Below are 21205 nucleotides of genomic sequence, written 5' to 3'. Positions count from 1 at the left end.
TTCTGAAAGCCCAGCCCCAGAGGCCAGTGGACCACCCTAGGGCTCCTGCCACAGTCACTACTGCCACTGCTATTGCTGCCATGAGGCCAAGGAGGAAGTGTGGAGACCAGGCACTTTCCTGCACCCCGACAGTGGAATCCACCCTGTTTTTGAGGAAGGGAGGTGGCAAGTGGGCCACATTGTTTCACAGCTGTCAGCCTCCACTGCAGCCACTGAGGGGGGGGCTATGCTCCCCAGTAACAGGCCCATAGCATAGACACACCGTCCATGTCTAGGTATTTTGGTTTCAGCTGCGCACTCCTCTGAGGCATTGTGACTGCAAGAAACCAGCCCAGTGCAGAGCTGCCTGACATGGAGTTCCCTCCTCAGCTGCTGGCAGAGCTGTTGACTGTGATGGAAGGGGTGAGCAGCTCTGCTCTTCAAGGCAGGGCAGGGCAGGGTCAGGCCATGCCTCTGGCACCAGCTGTCTTAGACCAGCCATTCCCTGACTAGAGTCCAGTGATCTGGGTCTTATTCCAGCTCCACGTTTCACTGATTGTGTGACCTGGATGAGTTTCTTCACCCACCAGCATTCCCTGTCCACATGCAGACAATGGGTATGAGAAACAAACAGTGCCAACTGCAAAGAGTGACTGGGCACATCAAATGAGATGGGACAGATAGGAAGAAAAGTGGAGGCCTGGCCCATTTGTTGGTGGAGGTGCTCACTGAGGTGCAAGCAGGTCTATAGGTCACCCACCCGTCTGCCCAGGAGCCTCACCTGCCTCAGCACTTATTAGGCACCTGACACATAGAGATTCTATGGCAGACACCCAACAGAGCCCTTAGCTGTGGCTCCCACATGATTCTCCCACCTTGGCCTCCCAAAGTGCTGGGATTACAGGCATGAGCCACCACCAGATTTAACAAACTTAAATTTTTGTTTCATTTTTGTTGTTTTTACATGCTTTAATTACTTTCTCTTTTCCTTCTGTGTATCTACTGAAGTTTTTTCCTAGTGGTTATCATGAGACTTACATAAAACATGTTGTATCTTAACAATCTTATTTGAGATTATGACAATTTAACTTCTATGTGTAGAAAAACTTTACACATTTTCTCCCTTTCACACATTTATACTATATATGTCACATTTACAATTTTTTGTTGTGTGTCCATTAACAAATTATTGTAGCTATTTTATTTTTAATATTTTTTATAGATCTCATACTAAAGTTCAAAGTGACATGCAAAACCACTACAGTATTAGAGTATTCTAAATTTCACTATGCATTTACCATTTTCACTGATATTTATACTTTAATATTTTTCATGTTATTAGTATTCGGTCATATCAATATAAAGACTTCCTTTTAGCATTTCTTGCAGGACAGGTTGAGGTGTGATAAATTCCCTCGCCTTCTTTTTTGTCTTGGAATGTTGGAATGTCTTGACCTCTATTATTTCTAAAGAACAGCCTTGTTGGATAAACTATTCTTAATTGTCAGTTTTTTTCCTCCTTTCAGTATTTGAATATATGGTCTCCGAGTTTGCTTGCAAAGCTTCTGCTGAAAAATCCACTGATACCATTATAAAGGTTTCCTTCTATGTGAAGAATTTATCTCTTGCAGTTTTCAAGATTTGTGCTTTATCTTTGTATTTTGACAATCATAATGTGTCCAAGGGCAATCTTTATTAGGTTCTTCTTGCTGAAGGTATTTTGAGCTTCATAAAGGTTGATGTTCATATTCTTTTCTAGATTAGGAAAGTTTTAGGACATTATATATTTAAATCTCTGTTCCTCTCTCTTTTTCTGAAATTTCCGAAATGTGTATATTTGTTCACTTTATGGTTGGTTACTTGTAAATAGCCTGTCTTTGAGTTTGCTGAATTTTTCTTCTTTATGATTGATTCTCCTGTTAAACATTTCTATTATATTTTTTCAGTTCTGCCGTTGTTTATTTCGGTTCCAGGATTTCTGTTTGATTTTTTTTTTACTTGCTCAATCTCTTTATTTAGTGGCACACATAGAATGAATGAATTAGCTCTTAGTTGTGCCATACTTAGTAAGTATGATCTTGCCTATAGAAATAGGATCTTAATACTTCATTCTCAGAACACTGTAAAACCCAAGACACCGTTTTTCTTTCAAGGATGTGGAAAGCATTCCTCATTCAAATCTGATTTATGGTTTTAGAAAGTATGTACCTCATTTTTATTAGTCATTATCTTCATGCTGGATTCTAATATTCTTTTTGATGGTGGCATGTTCGATGATAGAAACTTACAGAGAAAATTCCTTCCTTCTCAATTTTAAACATTTTAAAAGCAACATTTTTGATGTGGTAGGAAGACATTTATATGACATATGCAGCTACTGCCTTAAACTGGCAAAAATAACAAAAGAAAATATTGTTATTTAACCTTTAAATAATGAGTATCTATTTGCTAGAAATCTACAAATATTTTAAATATATTTCCTCTACTGCAATAAAAATTAAGACAACCCTCTGTTTAATAGCTTTTGAAGATGTTAATTTTATAAGGAAATAAAAAAGATTGACTTGCCTCCCGAATATCCAATGATAAAATGAACCCTAATTTCCTTCCCTCGAGAACATAAAAATGATGTAAAATGGATCAAAGTATGTAACAATATTAACAATATTAAAAATGATTTTTCATATGGTCTTTCACTAAAGTAATAAATGTAAAAAGAATGTAAAAATGTGTTTTTCCTTGAAGATTTAGTGAATGTCCAAGGAATCACAATTTTTTTAACCAATCTGTTTTTTTAATTCTTAAATTCTTGACATTACAGAACTAAACTGAAATTTATTAACATTCCACTCTTACATTTCTTATCGACAAACAGAAATAAAATTCTCCCGAGTATCTTGGACTGCAGGTGCCCGCCACCACCCTGGCTAATTTTTTGTATTTTTAGTAGACACAGAGTTTGACCATATTGGTTAGGCTGGTCAAACTCCTGACCTCAGGTGATCCACCCACCTCAGCCTCCCAAAGTGCTGGGATTACAGGTTTGAGCCACCGTGCCCGGCCCAACCATTTCATGATCCACATTCAGTTCAATATTGATTGTCCTACATCCAAGGAAATAGATGGATGTTTTTCCCTGAGGGTCCCTGTGTGGACAAGATTTCTCCCTGACCATGCCTGAGAAGTAAAGAAGGTGAGTTTTGTCTGATTCAGGGACTACAGGCAGAACCAAGTTTTGCAGGCCTGTCACCTAAGTCTCAGGTGAGTATAAATTCTCCTGGGTTTTTGGCAGATGGTTGCAGTGGCAGGACCAAGGCCTAGTGAGCTATAGCTAAATCTACAGTGGGATGTGGCGGTATTTTGTTTTGGAGCTGGGACCATGATTGGCAAGCATGCCACTTGATCAAGGGCTTACTCTCTCAAATTGTTCCCCTTGGTCTTTGCCTCCAGGTCACAAACTGACCTGGATCCCAAGGCTCTTATCGATGCAGTTTTGTTTGGCATGGCTTCTACATTCTGTTGTGGGGGATATGCCTGCAGGACCTCCTGTTCCATTATCTTGCTTATGTTACTCTCCTATACACTTCACTTTCTGAAATGAATGTCGTTTGTGACTTTGATTCAAAAGTTACACATTATGTAAGATGTAAGTTAAATTACCAGTAGGTGCCCACATATTTATTACAATATTTCGTTATAATTTTAAGCTCACTGGAAGCAAAAAGATATCATTAAAATTTATATTCATTTTCAATCTGTTTCTAAATGCCAGTATATTTTAATTCCAAATATTTACTTTAAAGCCAGGCACCATGGCTCACCCCTGTAATCCCAGCATTTTGGGAGGCCGAGGCAGGTGGATCATTTGAGGTCAGGAGTTCAAGATCAGCTTGGGCAACATGGTGAAACCCCATCTCTACCAAAAAAAAAAAAAAAAAAAAGCCAAGCGGTAGTGGTGGGCAACTGTAATCCCAGCTACTCAGGAGGCTGAGACAGGAGAATTGCTTGAGCCTGGGAGGCAAAGGTTGTGGTGAGTCAAGATGGTGCCACGGCACTCTAGGTGACAGAGTGAGACCCTGTCTCAAAAAGTAAATAAATAAATAAATAACTTAAATATTTACTTTATACTTCAGTAATGCTGATTATATTTTGCAAAATTTACGTTGTTCATTTTAAAAATATAGTTTTTATTAGCTCCCAAATGCCATCTTATAGCCAGTATATTTGTGTAAGAATACCACCAATATATTGAGAACATGATAAAAACTTCTCCTACTGTCTCTTTAATGCTTATTTGAAAATTTTCTCATTAGTCTATTATTAATGATTGTAATGTATTTTCTATGAAAGTTTACTGCTCTTCATTGAATACCAATGATTCACAATGTCTTCCCTTCATGAGAACACACAGTTAAAAACTGCAGATATCTAAAGAATTATTTTTCATAGTACATCTATGTTGTATTCAGCATTTTATGCATTAAAATCTCTCTTCTTATTTTCAATTCTATATTTATTGTGTTTTTTGGGGGGTATGATTTCTCAGATCAGTTAATTGTATTTTTGCATTTAATGCTTGATATTATGAATTGAATAATTTTTTAGCTCTGTACACTCTAAGACAATAAGATGTTTAATTTATATGTAAATTAGCCACATGTCTGTTGCCTATAGACATATCTACGTGTTTTCACCTATGTAAATATTGCCCCTACTTTGGTTATGACATCTTTTTTTCCTTGTTTTTTTTTTTTTTTTTTTTCCAGTTTCAGATAGGTTTTTTTTTTTTTTTAGAAAGAAAACTTTAAAACAGAATCAAAAGAACAGAAATCAGTTATCTGTCCTCTTCCTTCCTCACAGGTTCGAGACTATGGTTAGGTGGTGAGGAAGGCAGGCTCAGCACCCAAGCCTTGGGGAGATGCAGAAAGGGTCCATCCCAGGCACTCAGGTGGAGGTAAGCATAGCCTTTGGGCCATAAGAGCTCATGGCCACTGGGGTGCTGGTCTGGAAACAAGTCCTCATCTTCCCAGAAATGTCATCTTTTGTTTGCAGCAGCTGGCTGGAGAAAGATTTCAGAAAGGTGTGTGCCTGGGGCACCCAAAGGCATGACCTTCCTTTCTCCTTGGCGTAGGCCTTACAACACTGAGGAAAGGCCATGGTTTGGCAATGGAGCCTTCAATAGTTTTCACCCCTATGGATCGAAAAGATTGTCCAAATAGAAGCTTATAAAGGATGTTAAAAATTAAACTGACAGGACTATGAAAATTGTCTCCCAACAGAGTACAACTTTTTTTTTTTTTTCTGAGATGGAGTCTTTTGCTCTGTCACCCAGGCTGGATGGCGTGATCTCGGCTCACTGTAACCTCCACCTCCAGGGTTCAAGTGATTCTTCTGTCTCAGCCACTCGAGTAGTTGGGGCTACAGGTGCGTGCCACCATACCTGGCTAATTTTTTGTATTTTTAGTAGAGACAGGGTTTCACCATGTTGGCCAGGATGGTCTCAATCTCCTGACCTTGTGATCCACCCGTGTCTGCCTCCCAAAGTGCTGGGATTACAGGCGTGAGCCACCATGCCCGGCCCATTTTTTTAAAAATACAGAAATATTGGTAAAACCATTATCAAAAACATTGTGGAGCTTTCTAAAAACTTACAATACCACATTATCCAGCAATTCCACTTCCAGATATATAACCAAAGGAAATAAAATTAGTATCTAGAAGAGACATCTGTGCTCCCATATTTATTGCAGAATTATTTACAATGACAGATATGCAAACAACCTAAGTATTAATAAATGAATGGATAAAATAATTGTGGAGTATTTATATAATGGAATATTATTCAGCCATAAAAAGAAAATCCTGTTATTTACAACTATATGAATGAACCTGGAGAAGAGTAGGCTGAGTGAAATAAGCCAGACAGAGAATGAGAAATATTGTTTGATTTCAGTTATATATGAAGCCTAGAAAGTTAAAGTCATAGAAACAGAGAGTACAAAGTGGTTCCCAGGAGATGGTGGGTGGGAGAAATGGAGGGTTGTTAATAAAAAGTGCAAACTTTAAGGCATAAAATAAACAAGTTGTGGTGGTCTACTGCACAGCATGGATGTTACTGAATGTTATCTTAGTCTGTTCCAACTGCTGTAATAAAATACCTTAGAATAGATAATTCATAAGCAATATAAACTTGAGTTCTCGCAGGTATGGAGGCTGAGAAGTCCAAGCTCAAGGCACCAGCAGGCTAGGTGTCTGGTGAGGGTCTGGTCTCTGGTTTCAAGATAGCACCTTAAATTGCTGTGTCTTCACACAGCAGAAGGACAAAATAGGCCAAACTAATTTTCTCAAGCCATTTTACAGTGGCAGCTAATTGTGTTGTTAAGGGCAGATTTTTCACGCCCTAGCAACCAACTAAAGTCTAATACTATTGTATTGAGGATTAAGTTTTAAAGTAAATTTGGGAGGGACACAAATATTTGAGCAATAGGAGTTATGTTAATTTAACTGATTGTGAAAATGATTAGACAATGTGTGCATGTATCAAGTCATCGCATTGCACACCTCGAATATACTCAAACCTCACTTGTCAATTAACATTTTTAAATTAATAAAATAAAATAAAATGTGGAAGTAATTTATCCTTTGAGCAATAAAAAAGTCAACTGAAGATTTTTTAACACCAGCACTACTTTGGCTGTTTGGTGTTGTGAGATTGCTAAAAACTGAAAAATGCAGAAAGAAACGGAAAGAATCACACAGTCTTCACAAAAAAGTCAGCTCTGAGTGTGAGGTGGTGTTAATCTGGGTGGGGCAATGACAAGTGATGGCAAATAAAAATAACCCTAAGACAAGATTTTCAGAATAAATTAAATTTTGTTAGCTTACTGGAAAAAATTACATTACTAGCCATGTAACAAACCTATTTTGTACAGGTGGTGAAACCAAATTTTAAGTATAAATTATGATGTATTAAATAACAAAAAGAATATTTTTGTGGTCTTAGAAAACAATTATTAAATGAACAAGTAAGCAGAATATACAACATTTTCAAATACTAGAGAAAAAAATCATTGAAAATTGCAAAATTTTAGGCTCCAAAAGACTCACTAATTTAATAAAAGCAGAAATCCTACAGCTAGAAAATTTACAGATAGAAAATATATTTTCAGCTTGGAAATCAAAACAGAAACTACAAATTCAAGTGTAACCAACAAATAATATATACCTACATATCGTGCAACTTTTTGTTGAAAAAAGACATTTTGAATATTATAATATAGTAATTTTGAAATCAGATTATCATCTCTTCTGTGTTTTTGTTGCTACCTATTGTGATGTGCGCTCTGTCATGCATGTACATTGACATCTCTGTTCCATTAGCTTGGTGGTAAGCTAGTGATTTGCAGAGATTTTCTTAAATGTTTGTTATTTCCCCACTTCCTCCAAATAAATTTTATAATGTTCTCTTTTGTGTGTGTGTGTGTGTGTGTGTGTGTGTGTGTGTGTGTGCTGGAGCATGCCTTTACTAATCAGCCAGAAAGTTACAACTTGGTTCTTGCCTTACTTTCTGCTGATACAGAGTTTGATGGTCAAACAAGGATGAATACTGAGGGTCTTCCTGGGATTTTTTTTTCTTTTCTTTTTTTTTTTTTGAGATGGAGTTTCACTCTTGCTGCCCAGGCTGGAGTGCAATGGCGTGACCTCAACTCACCACAAACTCTGCCTCCCGGGTTCAAGTGATTCTCCTGCCTCAGCCTCCCAAGTAGCTGGGGTTACAGGCATGTGCCACCACACTTCACTAATTTTGTATTTTTAGTAGAGATGAGGTTTCTCCATGTTGGTCAGGCTGGTCTCGAACTCTAGACCTCAGGTGATCCACCTGCCTCGGCCTCCCAAAGTGCTGGGATTACAGGTGTGAGCCATCGTGCCCGGCCCTCTTCCTGGGTTTTTCTAGACCGCATACCTAGCCCTGAGCCTCCATATGACCTCCTAAATTTCCTAGACTATTATCACAGCCCAGTCCCCAAAGTGTCCCATTCCCCAGTCTTTCCTTTTAGGGCTTTTTTTTTTAGCATGATTATTTTTTCCTCTATTAGTATATTTTGTCCCAGGAAAGCCAGGTAGTATATTCATTTAAAAGTTTTGGAGAACTTGCCGGGCGCGCTGGCTCACGCTTGTAATCCCAGCACTTTGGGAGGCCAAGGCGGGCGGATCACGAGGTCAGGAGATCGAGACCATCCTGGCTAACACGGTGAAACCCCGTCTCTACTAAAAATACAAAAAAATTAGCCGGGCGTGGTGGCGGGCGCCTGTAGTCCCAGCTACTCGGAGAGGCTGAGGCAGGAGAATGGCATGAACCCGGGAGGCGGAGCTTGCAGTGAGCCGAGATTGCGCCACTGCACTCCAGCCTGGGCGACAGAGCGAGACTCCGTCTCAAAAAAAAAAAAAAAAAAAAGAAATAACAAAAGTTTTGGAGAACTTATTATTATTGACTTGAGTTTTTTTTGTTATTGAGTTTTTTTGTTGTTGACTTGAGATTTGTCTTTCTTTTTTAATGAAGAAATTCACTGATATAGGTTTCCCTCAAAACACTGCTTTCACCAATTTCCATAAGTTTTACGTTTTGGTTACACTGTCATTTATGTTAAGACACTTTCTGATAAGTATTTGTGGTTTTCTTTTGATCCATAAATTATTTTGGATTTTGCCATTTAAGGTCCACATACTTATGAGTCTCCTAAATTTCTTGCTTTCATTGATCTCTGATTCTCTTTTATTATAATTAGAAATCAGCCATTGTATTATCTCAATCTCCATTTTTACTGATGTTTTATGGCCCAGCAGGTGGTCTGTCCTAGAGAATGTTCCATGTGGATTTGAGAAGAATATATATTCTCATGTTGGATGCAGTGCTGTGTATATGTTTGTTAGGGTTAGTTGTTTTATAATGTTGTTCATGTTTTCTATTTTTTATCTTCTGTCTACTTGTTCTATCCATTAATATAAGTGGAGCATTAAAGTCTCCAACTATTACTGTTGAATTATCTATTTCTCCCTTTATTTCTGTCATTTTTGCTTCATGTATTTCTGTGCTTATTTGATAACTGCATATATGTGAATAATTTTTTTATATTTTCCTGATGAGTTTACCCTTTGCCAATACAAAATATCTTTATCAGTATATATTTTTTTGTTTTGTTTCATTTTGTTTTTGAGACAAGAGTCTTGCTCTGTCACCCAGGCTGGAGTGCAGTGGCACGATCTCGGCTCACTGCAACTTCCGCCTCCTGGTTCAAGTGATTCTCCTGTCTCAGCCTCCTGAGTAGCTGGAATTACAGACACCTGTCACCATGCCTGGCTAATTTTTGTATTTTTAGTAGAGAGAGGGTTTCACCATGTTGGCCAGGCTGGTCTTGAACTCCTGACCTCAAGTGATCCACCTGCCTCGGCATCCCAAAGTGCTGGGATTACAGGCATGAGACACCATGCCTGGCTGCTTCTTGCAAGTTTTTGAACATGTCAGTGAAGAAGCAGTCGTGTCATTTTGTGAAATAAATTTCCATTTACAAACACAGGAAGAGGATACATTCATGGACTCCAAACATAGGTGGAGCTGGCCCTCCTTATTTATTGGTTCTGCATTCCTGGATTCAACAAATGAGCCTCAAAAATATTTTTAGTAATGTTTCTGTATTGAACATTTACAGAATTTTATTTTTCTTTTCACTATTCCCTAAACAATACAGTATAACAACAATTTAGGTATTAGAAGTAATCTAGAGAAGATTTAAAGTATGCAGGAGAATATGCATAGGTTATATGTAAATACTATGCCATTATACATAAAGAACTTGTGCATCCATGCATTTTGGTATACAAGAGGACTCCTAGAACAAATCCTCCAGAAATAGCAAAGAAATATGATAAAGAGTACAGTGTTCATAAAACTCTAGCTGCTTACTAGAACAGTTCGATGAAGTAAAAGATGGACTTGAGACTGCCCTTGGCCTGTATGGCTTGGCTGGCAGCCCCTGGCTTGCATGCCCCTTCTAGCAAGATGCACATTAAGGCCACCGTGTGCAGCTGAGGGAGAGTCAGGTGGCTCTTCACCAAGAGCAGATCACATCCTTCTTTTGTCACATTCCTCCCTCTTAAGAGTGTCATGCCGAGTGGCATGCCTTCTTGATACAGGAAAGAATTTGTTGGCAAGCTCTGCCAAACATCTTTTTCCATGTACTTCCTACGTACCCACAGTTGCAGATCATGAGAAATTAGATAGTTCATCAAAAATAGCTTTCACTTTTTAAAATGTTCCTTTTTAGTTTCAGTTGAAAAAGAGAGAAGACGCAGTCCTAATTCTAGAAATGAAAGAGGATCTATCGTTACTGAGCACATGAAGAATTAAAGAATAATAAACATAAACCACGCTATGCCCACAAATTTCATAACCTAAATAGACAAATTCCTTGAAAGAAACAACCTACCAGAATCACACAATAAGAAACAGACAATTTCAATAGTACTACATCTATTAAAGAAATTGGGTCAATGATAAATAACCTTACCAAACAGAAAGTACCAAACCCTAGTATATTTATGTAAATATTTTAAAGAAATTATTCCAACTCTCTACAATCTCCTCCAGAAAACAGAAGCAGAGTGAATACTTTCAAAGTCATTCAATGGGGCCAGAATTACCATAATACCAAATTTAGACAAACAGTACAACAAAAAAATGCAGAGCAATATCTCACATGAACAAAGATGCAAAAGCCCTCACCCAAATATTAAGAAATCAAGTCCAAAAATGTAAAAAAAGAATTATTTACTACAACCTAGTGAGATTTATTACAGGCATGCCAGGCTGGTTCAACATCTGAAAATAAATTAGGCTGGGTGTCGTGGCTTATACCTGTAATCCTAATGCAGTAGGAAGCCAAGGAGGGAGGATCACTTTATGCCGGGAATTCAAGATAAGCCTGGGCAACATAGCAAGACTCTGTCTTAAAAAAAATTAGCTCATCATATTAAGTTAAAAAAAGGTAAGATCTTATCAATACTTTCAGAAAAATCATTTGACAATATCCAAAACCCATTCATGAGAAAACCTCTCTGCAGACTAGAAATAGAAGAAAACTTCCTCAATTTCATAAATAATGTCTATAAAAAACCTACATCTGGTCAGATGCGGTGGCTCACGCCTGTAATCCCAGCATTTTGGGAGGCCAAGGCGGGTTGATCATGAGGTCAGGAGATTGAGACCATCCTGGCCAACATGGTGAAACCCTATCTCTACTAAAATACATAAAACTAGCCTGGCATGGTGCAGCGTGCCTGTAGTCCCAGCTACTTGAGAGGCTGAGGCAGAGGAATTGCTTGAACTCGGGAGGCAGAGGTTGCTGTGGGCCAAGATCGCACCACAACACTCCAGCCTGTAGACACAGCGAGACTCCATCTAAAAAAACAAATAAACCCTGCATCTAACCTCATACTGAATTTTTTTTTTTTTTTTTTTTGAGAGAGAGTCTCGCTCTGTCTCCCAGGCTGGAGTGCAGTGGCGTGATCTCGTCTCACTGCAAACTCCGCCTCCCAGGTTCCTGCCATTCTCCTGCCTCAGCCTCCCGAGTAGCTGGGACTACAGGCGACCGCCACCGCGCCAGGCTAATTTTTTTGTATTTTTTAGTAGAGACGGGGTTTCACCATGTTAGCCAGGATGGTCTCGATCTCCTGACCTCGTGATCTGCCTGCCTCGGCCTCCCAAAGTGCTGGGATTACAGGCGTGAGCCACCGCGCCCGGCCTTAACCTCATACTGAATGTTGAAACACTAGATGCTTTCCTGCTAAGATCAGGAGCAAGGCAAAGATGTCTCCTCTCACCATTCCTATATAACATTATACTATAAGCCCTAGGTGATGCAATAAGACAAGAATAGAAAAGGTACAGAGTGGGAAGGAAGAAATAAAACTGTCTTTTTACACAGATGATGTAATTGCCTATGGAGAAATACAAAAAGATCACAAAACCAAATCTTAGAATAACCAATTTTAATGAGAAATTATAGCAATTTGCACAATATAAGATTAATATACAAATGTCAATTACTGTCCTATATATCAGTAATGTAGTTAGAATTTGAAATTTAAAAATTCAGTGACATTTAGGCTAGCACCAATAACAATGAAATTCTTAGGTAAAAATATAACAAAATAAATATAAACATAGAATCTATATGAAGAAAAAGACAAAACTGTAAAAACATCAAAGAAGATCTAAATAAATGGAGCGATAATCCATATTCAAGTAAAGAAGGCTTCAACATTGTTAAAATGTCAGTACTTCCCAACTACATTTACATATTCAATGCAATCCCAATCAAAATTCCACAAAGTTAGTTTGTGGATATTGACAAACTGATTCTAAAGTTTATATGGAAAGGCAAAAGGCTCAGAATAACCAAGAAAATATTTTAAAAGGACAGTTATAGGAATGACACTGCCCAACTGTAAGCACTACTATAAAGCTACAGTAATCAAAACAACATGGTAATGGTAAAAAATAATAGAGAAACATCAATAAAACAAAAGAGAAAGCTCAGAAATTGACCGATAAAAATATAGTCAGCTTATCTTTGAGGAAAGAGCAAAGACAATTCAAATGAGAATGAATAATTTTTCAACAAACAGTACTGAACAACTGGACATCCACATGCAAGAGAAAAAAAGGAAAAAAAAACCCTAAACCTAGACCTGACAACTTTCACAGAAATTACTCAGAATGGATCACAGACCAATATAAAAGGAAAAACCACAAAACTCCTAGAAGACAACAAAGAGCAGAATCTGAATTACCTCAGGTTTTGCTCCTTTGATAAAACACCAAAAATGCCAGGTGCAGTGGCTCACGCCTGTAATCCCAGCACTTTGGGAGGCCAAGTCAGGTGGATCACGAGGTGAAGAGATCGAGACCATCCTGGCCAACATGGTGAAACCCCGTCTCTACTAAAAATACAAAAATTAGCTGGGAGTGGTGGCACGTGCCTGTAGTCCCAGCTACTCTAGAGGCTGAGGCAGGAGAATTGCTTGCACCCAGGAGGAGGAGGTTGCAGTGAGCCAAGATTGTACCACTGCACTCTAGCCTGGGCAATAGGGCGAGACTCTGTCACAAACAAAAACAAAAACAAAAACACCAAAAAACATGATCCAAGAAAGGACAAATTGCTAAGTTGAACCATATTAAAAACAACATTTCTGCATTGTCAAAGACACTGTTAAAAAATAAAAAGACAAGCCGCAGAATGGGAGAAAATATTTGCAAAACACGTAACTGATAAAAGACTGGTATCAAAAATATGCAAAAAAATTCCAGAGCTCTGAAAACCCAAGAATAAGAAATGAACAACCCAATTATAAAATGGCAAAAGATACAGATCCTTACTGAAGAACATATAAGCATGGCAAATAAGCACATGAAAATATGCTCAACAGCATGTCATCGGGAAATTGAAAATAACAATGGCATACTGCCACACACATATTAGAATGGCTAAAATCCAAAACAGGGGCTACACTAAATGCTGGTGAGGATGTAGAGTAACAAGAACTTGTTGGTGAAAATGCAAAGACCTATGACTAGTTTGGAAGACAGTTTGCCAGTTTCTTACAGAGCTAAATACACACTTACATACAATCCAGCAATCACACTCTTTGGCCTTAATCCCAAAGAGGTGAAAACTTTCATCTGCACAAAACTCTGCAGGTGACTGTTTAGAGCAATTTTATACATAATTGCCAAAACATGGAACCAACTAAGATGGTCTTCAACGGGTAAATAATGTTCTTAATAGGTAAATAATGTTCTTCAATAGGTAAATAAATAAACTGGCTGTGGTGCAACCATACAACAGAACATTATTCACTGGTTTAAAAAAATGAGCTATCAAGGCTTGAAAAGACATGAGGAACCTTAAATACATATGGCAGTGAAAAAGACAGTCTGAAAAGGCTACATACTATAGGATTCCAACTATATGACATTCTGTAAAAGGCAAAACCATGGACATAGTAAGAAGACTTGTGCTTTCCAAAAGTTTGGGGGGAAAAGGGGTGAGATGAATAGATGGAGTACAGTGGATATTTAAGACAATAAAATTATTTTGTATAATGCAATAATGGATACATGTCATGTCATCATGCATTTGTCAAAATCCACAGAATGTAAAACAGAAAACATGAATTTGAATGCAAACTCTAGATTTTAGTTAATAATAACTTTTCTATATTAGTTCATTAAGAGTAACAAATATGCCACACTAATGTAAGGTGTTAACAATAGAGGAGAAGCTGGGTGTGGGGAGAGGATACATGGGAACTCTGTACGTTCCACTCAATGTTTGTGTACACTCAATACTCATCTAAAAAATAAGTCATATTAAATATCCCAATGATGACTATCAAAAGTAGAATAGATTTAAAAATTATACTATGTTCATATAATAGAATATAGTACTATGCAGCAATTAAAATAAATAAATTCAGATGTTAAATGTCATCACCATGATGGTAATCACAAAAAGAAGCTATAGAATATACACAAAGGAAATAAAAAGTTAAGATATTTTACTAAAAAAAATCAATAAGAAGAAAATAATGTAGAAAATGTAAAATAAAAAAACATAAGGTATACAGAAAGCAAATAGCAAAATGACAGAAATCTACTTATGAATAATTATTTTAAATGTAAATGGATTGAACTATCGAATTAAAAGGCAGAGATCAGCAGAACAGACTAAAAAGCATGATGCAACTTGTTTGTACAAGACTCACATTAGATTGAAAGACACAACTAGGTTGAAAGTGAAAAGAGAAAAACAGATATTTCATGCAAATAATAAGCAAAAGAGATTTGGGTCGACTATATTAATATCAGACAAAATAAGACTTCAAATTGAAAAATGTTACAAAAGAAAACAAAGGCATTATGTATTCAAATCCAATAAACAAAACTGAGGTTCTGACTTTCAGTAATGCTAGAGTAGCTTGTTGAACACTCTCACAGGTAACAATGATAAAATCTGGATAAAATATATATAGTTACACAGAAATGCACAATTATATACAATACATGCATGTGTGTGTGGTAACTGAATGAAGATTTCAACTGTGTCCACTGTAGGGGAGGTAGGTATTGCTGTTTGAATCCAGTCAGATTAACCCCTCTTCAAATAAAAATGCTCTTCAAAGGAATACAACAGAATTTAAAGTCTCTATAACTACTATTTATAATTTCTAGTACACAATATGAAAATTCATGAAATGTGTGAAGAAACGTTAAAATGTAATCTATACACAAGATAAAAAGCAGGCAGCAGAAGCTAATTCTAAGATGTCCAAGGCGATGTCATCAGCAGACAAGGGTTTGAGAGCAGCTATTGTAAGTATGTTCATGGGGATAAAGGAAAACATCCTCAAAATGAATTAACTCATGTGGAGCCTCAGCAGAGAAATGGAAATGATAAAAAAAAATGGAATAGAGAGATAATGAAATGAAAAATTAAAAAGACCCTTGAGTTTATAAACAAGAGTAGAAACAGAAGACAGCAATAGAAATCATCCAATCTGAAGAGTGAAACAAGTTTGAAGGAAATGAAAAGTGCCTTAGAGACCTGTGGAATGACTGAGTACAAGAAGGAGAGGGAGAGACAGAAAAATTAAATATGATACAAAAGCAAATAAACAACTAATAGACCAAAACAAAATTTGGTCAAAACCCCAAATTTGTATATTCAAAAGGTGAGCACACTTCAAAAAAAAATACACATAAAACCATACCAAGGCTCTATTAGAAGACTGGCAAGGCAGGGTTTTCAAAGGACTTGCTATGATTTCTCATTTTCACTATTTATAATAATAGACAATATGCTCTCCTTACAGTTTTCTTCCTGCAGAAAGTCTGTTACGTCAGGTGCAGATGACTTTTTAGTCTAGTTTTCAAGGTTTAATTTCTTAACTTGGAAATCAATTAAATTTGTTTCTTCAAAATCTTGCAGTAAAATTGATGCTCCAGAAAGATGCCCAGGGAGATTCTGTCATGCTGCGTCTGCACTGTACAGAACTGACGCTGTGCCTACGCCCGTTTCAGAAGCGTGGAGTACGTAACAGTTAATCTAAAAAAGCAAATATAAAAATGGATTCAAAAAAATGATCACTGTTAAGTTCCACCGGCAAAGTCTTAAAAGCGGTACCAAAGGGAGTATTTAAAAAGGGATAAAGATTTTCCAGGGAACCCTATTCAAGGCAGAAACAGACACTGTTCAAACCTCACCACACAAACTTCTCTCATGTGTTGGGAGGGACCAAGGCGCTCAGGTCCTGCACCTGCGTTAATCACGGCAGGCAGGTCCACACCAGGACCCCAGGGCCTGGGAACCAGCCTGGGTGGGGGGCAGAGAAGTGGTGGATGTGGCTCTCAAAGTAGTTTAGGGGGTCCCTTTCTCCTGGGACTTTTTCTCCTCTTTATCACAGTGGCAGGAGCGTCCGTGTGCGAGGCCTGACCCAGACGCCGGCCATGCAGCCAGCCCGGGGTCCAATACGTGCATCTGGGGAGCAAAGGGAGACAGAAAAAAAGGTGGTTTTCAAAAGTGAAGTGCCAGGTTAGCAGAGACCTGCCTTCACATGAGGCAGCAAACTAATGGCTTAGGACACTCACGAGGGAGCTTCTTCCCTCGCCGGACCAAGGGGCAGCACTGCGCATGTGGCCAGGGGGAGGGACAGTAGAGGGCGGGGCTAAAAAGAGAGGCCCCTCAGTGGGAGGGGGTGGGGTCGACCCGGGTGGGGGTGGGGGGGGTGGTGGTGGTGAAAGGAGCGTTACCATGGCAACCTTGAGGCGGAAGCTCTGAGAAGTTCTTGGCCTCTACGTGTTCTGCGAGAAAGTAAACTTTGGGCACAAGTCGTGAAGTCAGCACGTTGGGGAGACACCGTGTCATAATGACAAGGTGAGATCAGCTGGCCAGGCCAAGCTGTCTCCTCGAGTGCAGGAGGGTTTGTGAACAGCCAAGCTTCCCTCCGCACGGCGGAACTGCACTGGAATCCTGAAAGAGCTCGGTGCCGAACGGACCTTTGCTGGGAATGATGGGAGCTGTAGTCTCTTATCCGCACCCAGGTGTTAGTTGTAGGCTTACAGGACGACAATCCCAGCACGAAACAGGATTGTGGGTGGTGCAGATCCCTGGAGGGAGACATAGCGCGGTGCGCTACTGCAGGGCATTTGGCAGGAGTAGTGTCTTAGCCGCTTCCGGCCGTTGGTTGCAAGGCTGCGGGACTACAATCCCAGCATACAACGGGAGTGGGGTTGGTGAGGACACCTGGAGGGGGGAGCGCGGGGCGCGCCTCGCCAGGCATGCTGGGAGAAGTAGTTTATTAACCGCTTTCGGCCGTTGTTCGCAGGGCTGCGGGACTACAATCCCAGCATGCAACGGGAATGGGGTTGGTGATGATACCTGGAGAGGGCGGTGCGCGCCGCGTCAGGCATAATGGGAGGAGTAGTTTCTTTTTTTGTTGTTTTTTGCTTTTTTTTTGATACAGAGTCTCGCTCTGTCGCCCAGCCTGGAGTGCAGTGGCGCGATCTCGGCTCACTGCAAGCTTGGGAGGAGTAGTTTCTTAACCACTTTTAGCTATTTGTCGCACGGCTACCGGCTTACAGTCCCAGCAAGCGCCGGGCTCGGGGGTGGTGCGCAGCCTCAGAGGGAGGTGCAGGGCCGTGTGGACTTCTCTGCTTCCACACCTATGCTGGCCCCTCATTCTGTGCCACCCTGGCTAAGGAGACTGAGTCCGGAGAGGGACTTGAGGGGCAGGTCTATGCTGGGCAGTGAGGAGGGTGTGACGCTGCGAAGGGCATCTCGCCTTTGCCCAAATAGGACGGGTCTCAGCCTCACTCCACCTCCCGCTGCTCAGTTCGGTTTCCCTCAAAAGCGTCGCGCCTTCTCCAGCCGAGGGAGCCGCATGCTTTCCTAAGCTGCTGTGGAACTGGCCTGAGGTCCCAGACGCTGTCCATTGTGCTGCTGTCCTCCACGCCCTCCAACCAGAGCGCCAGTTCACCCGCTTTTGGGAGAACTCTGCCACCTGACCTGCCCGCGGATAAGGTCACAACTTTGCAGGGGGGGTGACATGGGCTGTGGCTTCCTGGAAATGTCACCCTCACCAGCAACTTTTACATAGATGTGAATTTTGAGACACAAGGGAGGGTAATTATTGGTTTACCCAGGAGATGTTAAGAGCAGAGGAGAAAACCCTAATTTCCAGGCATGTGTCCTGAGCCAGGGACAGGTTAGCCAGACCCTGCTCCCCCAGTGCCGCCAGAGAGCAGCCTACTGCCCTGGTTTCTGTGGAAGTCCCTTCATGCTGCTGGGCCTTAGCCTCAGGGACAGCTCAGTCAGGTGACCGTGGGGATGGCCCGTGGGCTTCCAGAGCTGGGCCGATGGTCCTGGAAAGGCCGCCCCATCCCCCTTGGAGAGGGTCTTTGTGCTGAGGGATGCCCACAGAGGCCTGGATACCAGGAACACTGCTCCAGGCAAGGGGCCTTTCTTCCAGATTTGGCTGGAAGGAAGGAAGACTTGGTCAGCTTTTCTACCCAGCCCATCTGGCCCTTGCAGGGCTGCACCCCATGGAATTGGGTTCCTGGAGTCCTCGAGGGCTTTGTGTGGCCCACTTGTTCTGATACTGACGACACCCCTGCAGGCTGTTAATTTCAGAGTAAGGGGTGTGTGCAGACTATGGCATGAGTGCTGTCAGGGCACCCCAGGCTGCTCCGGGGACAGCACCCCAGTGTTCAACTTGGCTGAAGGCTTCCTGCCTCACGCCCTTTCCCCAGGGATATTTGGCCTGGGCTCCAGCCCTGGTCCAGAACTCAGCTGGGAAAGGCCGTAACTCTCACCTCACCCTCTGGCCACCTAATATAAGGGCCTGACTCCACAATAGGTGAGACGCCCCCGCACACTGGTCTCTTCAGCTGTGCAGGGCCATCCGCTCCATGCTGTGAGTTCCCACACTGAGCTGAACTGTGTTCTGGCTCTGGGCTGGGGCCTCCTGTGCCCTTTCCCTGAATCCTCTCTGGGTCTGAGAGACTGATTCTCTCTACTCCCTGGCTTAATTAAGTGTTGACATCCTTGGAGGGGTTCTCAGAAGTGAGGGGCTCCTGCTGCTCTCTGGGGCTGTTGGTACTCACAGGTGTGGGTGTTGGCTTGCACTGAGAACTCCAACCCCTCCAGTGCCCTTCAGGGGTCCTTCCAGAGCAGGAGTGGTAGGGCGTGGGGGAGTGTCTTAGAGGGATCTTGCCCTCATCCTCTGCCCTGTCTCTGAGATGTGTCCAGTAAACCCAAGGCCAGCACCTCAGGAATGAAATGTCTTTTGCAGCAACTTGAATGAAGCTGGAGGCCATTATTCTAAGTGAAATAACTCAGGAATGGAAAATCAAATACCATTATTTCTCACTTATAAGTGGGAGCTAAGCTATGCGTATGCAAAGGCATACAGAGTGATGTAATGGACTTTGGAGACTCACAAGCAGAGGATGGGAGGTGGATGGGGGTGAAAAACCTACCTATTTGGTACAATATATACTACTCAGGTGACAGGTGCACTAAAATCTCAGAATTCACCACTATATAATTCATCCAGGTAACCAAAAACCACTTGTACCCTAAATGATACTAAAATAAAAATTATAATAAAACAACCATAATAAAATTAAAATTATATAATTATAAACAAAAATTATAATAAAAAGCTTTTTTTTCTTAAAAAGAAAAACCCAGTGCCACAGTTTTTGGGTTCTGGTGTTTTGGATAGAAAGCCCCTTTTGCTCAGTAACACACACACTACTGGAGAAACAAAATCCTGAAAATTCAAGAAGAACCTTGGCATAAATGATATTTCTGACAAGTTATTTATACACTGCCTACATGAGTATTGCAGATATGTTTTAAAGACAAAGATCCATGTTAGACTGGGTCAGCTTTATGCTTGGTCATTTTATTTCCAATTCTCCCCTAAAATACAAGTCATGGGTTGCCATGGTGATAATTCCAAATGCACTGTGATCACATGGAACTGGTGATGTGTTCTAATTTCCCTCTTAGTTACAAAATGAGCCCGATGGTCTTAGCCATCAAAATCTCACCAACACCTACTACTTCAGTTTTAACTCTGGTTCCTGTTTCAAGGAAATCACTCAAGGTTGCAAATCACAAAAAGACAAAAATGTTTTAATGAACCAAAAACTTAAAAAATTATACCCTCCTGAAGCCATGTAATTTGGTTTTTATTTATTTTATTGTCTGTTCAGGTTCATAAACCTACAACTGTAACAAAATATGCCATTCATGATAAGTTAATATTTATTGAATAGTAAAATAAATACATGGTAAGGGTAGATCTGGCTTCAGGTATAACTCATCAGGGCTGAAGTGATATGTCTAGTAGTCAAGGACAAATGTCAGTTATAATCTGACCTCCTCCACTTGAAACACACAACAATACTTTAAATGTCTGAAAAGAAAGTTACACGGGAATACATGAAAGAAAAGTTATGAATTAAATTAAAATTATGAATTAATCTTAGATTAAGATTATGAATTAGATTAAGTTATGAATTAGATTAAACCTGGTTTTAAAGTAGATAAAGACATACAAATATAAAAAATACTGAAGAACAATTAGCATAGAGGAGAACTAAAAGTATGATAATGTGTTTAAAAATATTAGTTTCTGAGTTAAGTTTGTAGATATAGAGACCTGACAAAGAGTTGCTCCTACACATTAAACAAGCAAACAAAACCCTGGAGAAACTGCAAATGAATGGATGGTTTCTCCTGAGCCCTTTAGAGAACTGAGGTCACGGGGCAGACTACAAACGCAACATCAGGGAATGCAGAAGCCTGCAGGTCACACAGGCCCCAGGTTTTATGTGCACCCTGAAAACCATGAAAACTGGTAAAATTAAGCCAGAACTTTTGAACTAGTTCCTAGTGGCTGTGTATGGGAGGGTGAGGAGAATGTGAAACCTTGGAGTCTACAGACATAGGGTTTACACCGTTGTGTATAATTTTTTTTTTTTTTTTTTGAGACAGAGTCTCGCTCTGTCGCCCAGGCTGGAGTGCAGTGGCGCAATCTCCGCTCACTGCAAGCTCCGCCTCCCAGGTTCACGCCATTCTCCTGCCTCAGCCTCTCCGAG

General features: G+C 40.2%; 1 long non-coding RNA gene across 1 annotated transcript; it reads right to left on the bottom strand.

Annotated features, from left to right (window-relative positions):
* Nucleotides 1–1279: 1279 nt before the first annotated feature.
* LOC131384309 (uncharacterized) lies at nt 1280–16424 on the bottom strand. The gene is made up of 3 exons (XR_009215032.1): nt 16301–16424; nt 15908–16142; nt 1280–2366 (listed from the first exon to the last, which is right to left on the bottom strand). It is a non-coding gene; the product is annotated as an uncharacterized LOC131384309 (long non-coding RNA).
* Nucleotides 16425–21205: the final 4781 nt, after the last annotated feature.

This window comes from Hylobates moloch, unplaced genomic scaffold (assembly GCF_009828535.3).
Source record: "Hylobates moloch isolate HMO894 unplaced genomic scaffold, HMol_V3 SCAFFOLD_1, whole genome shotgun sequence".
Classification (NCBI taxonomy): domain Eukaryota; kingdom Metazoa; phylum Chordata; class Mammalia; order Primates; family Hylobatidae; genus Hylobates; species Hylobates moloch.
This window is presented reverse-complemented; position numbering and strand designations above follow the sequence as displayed.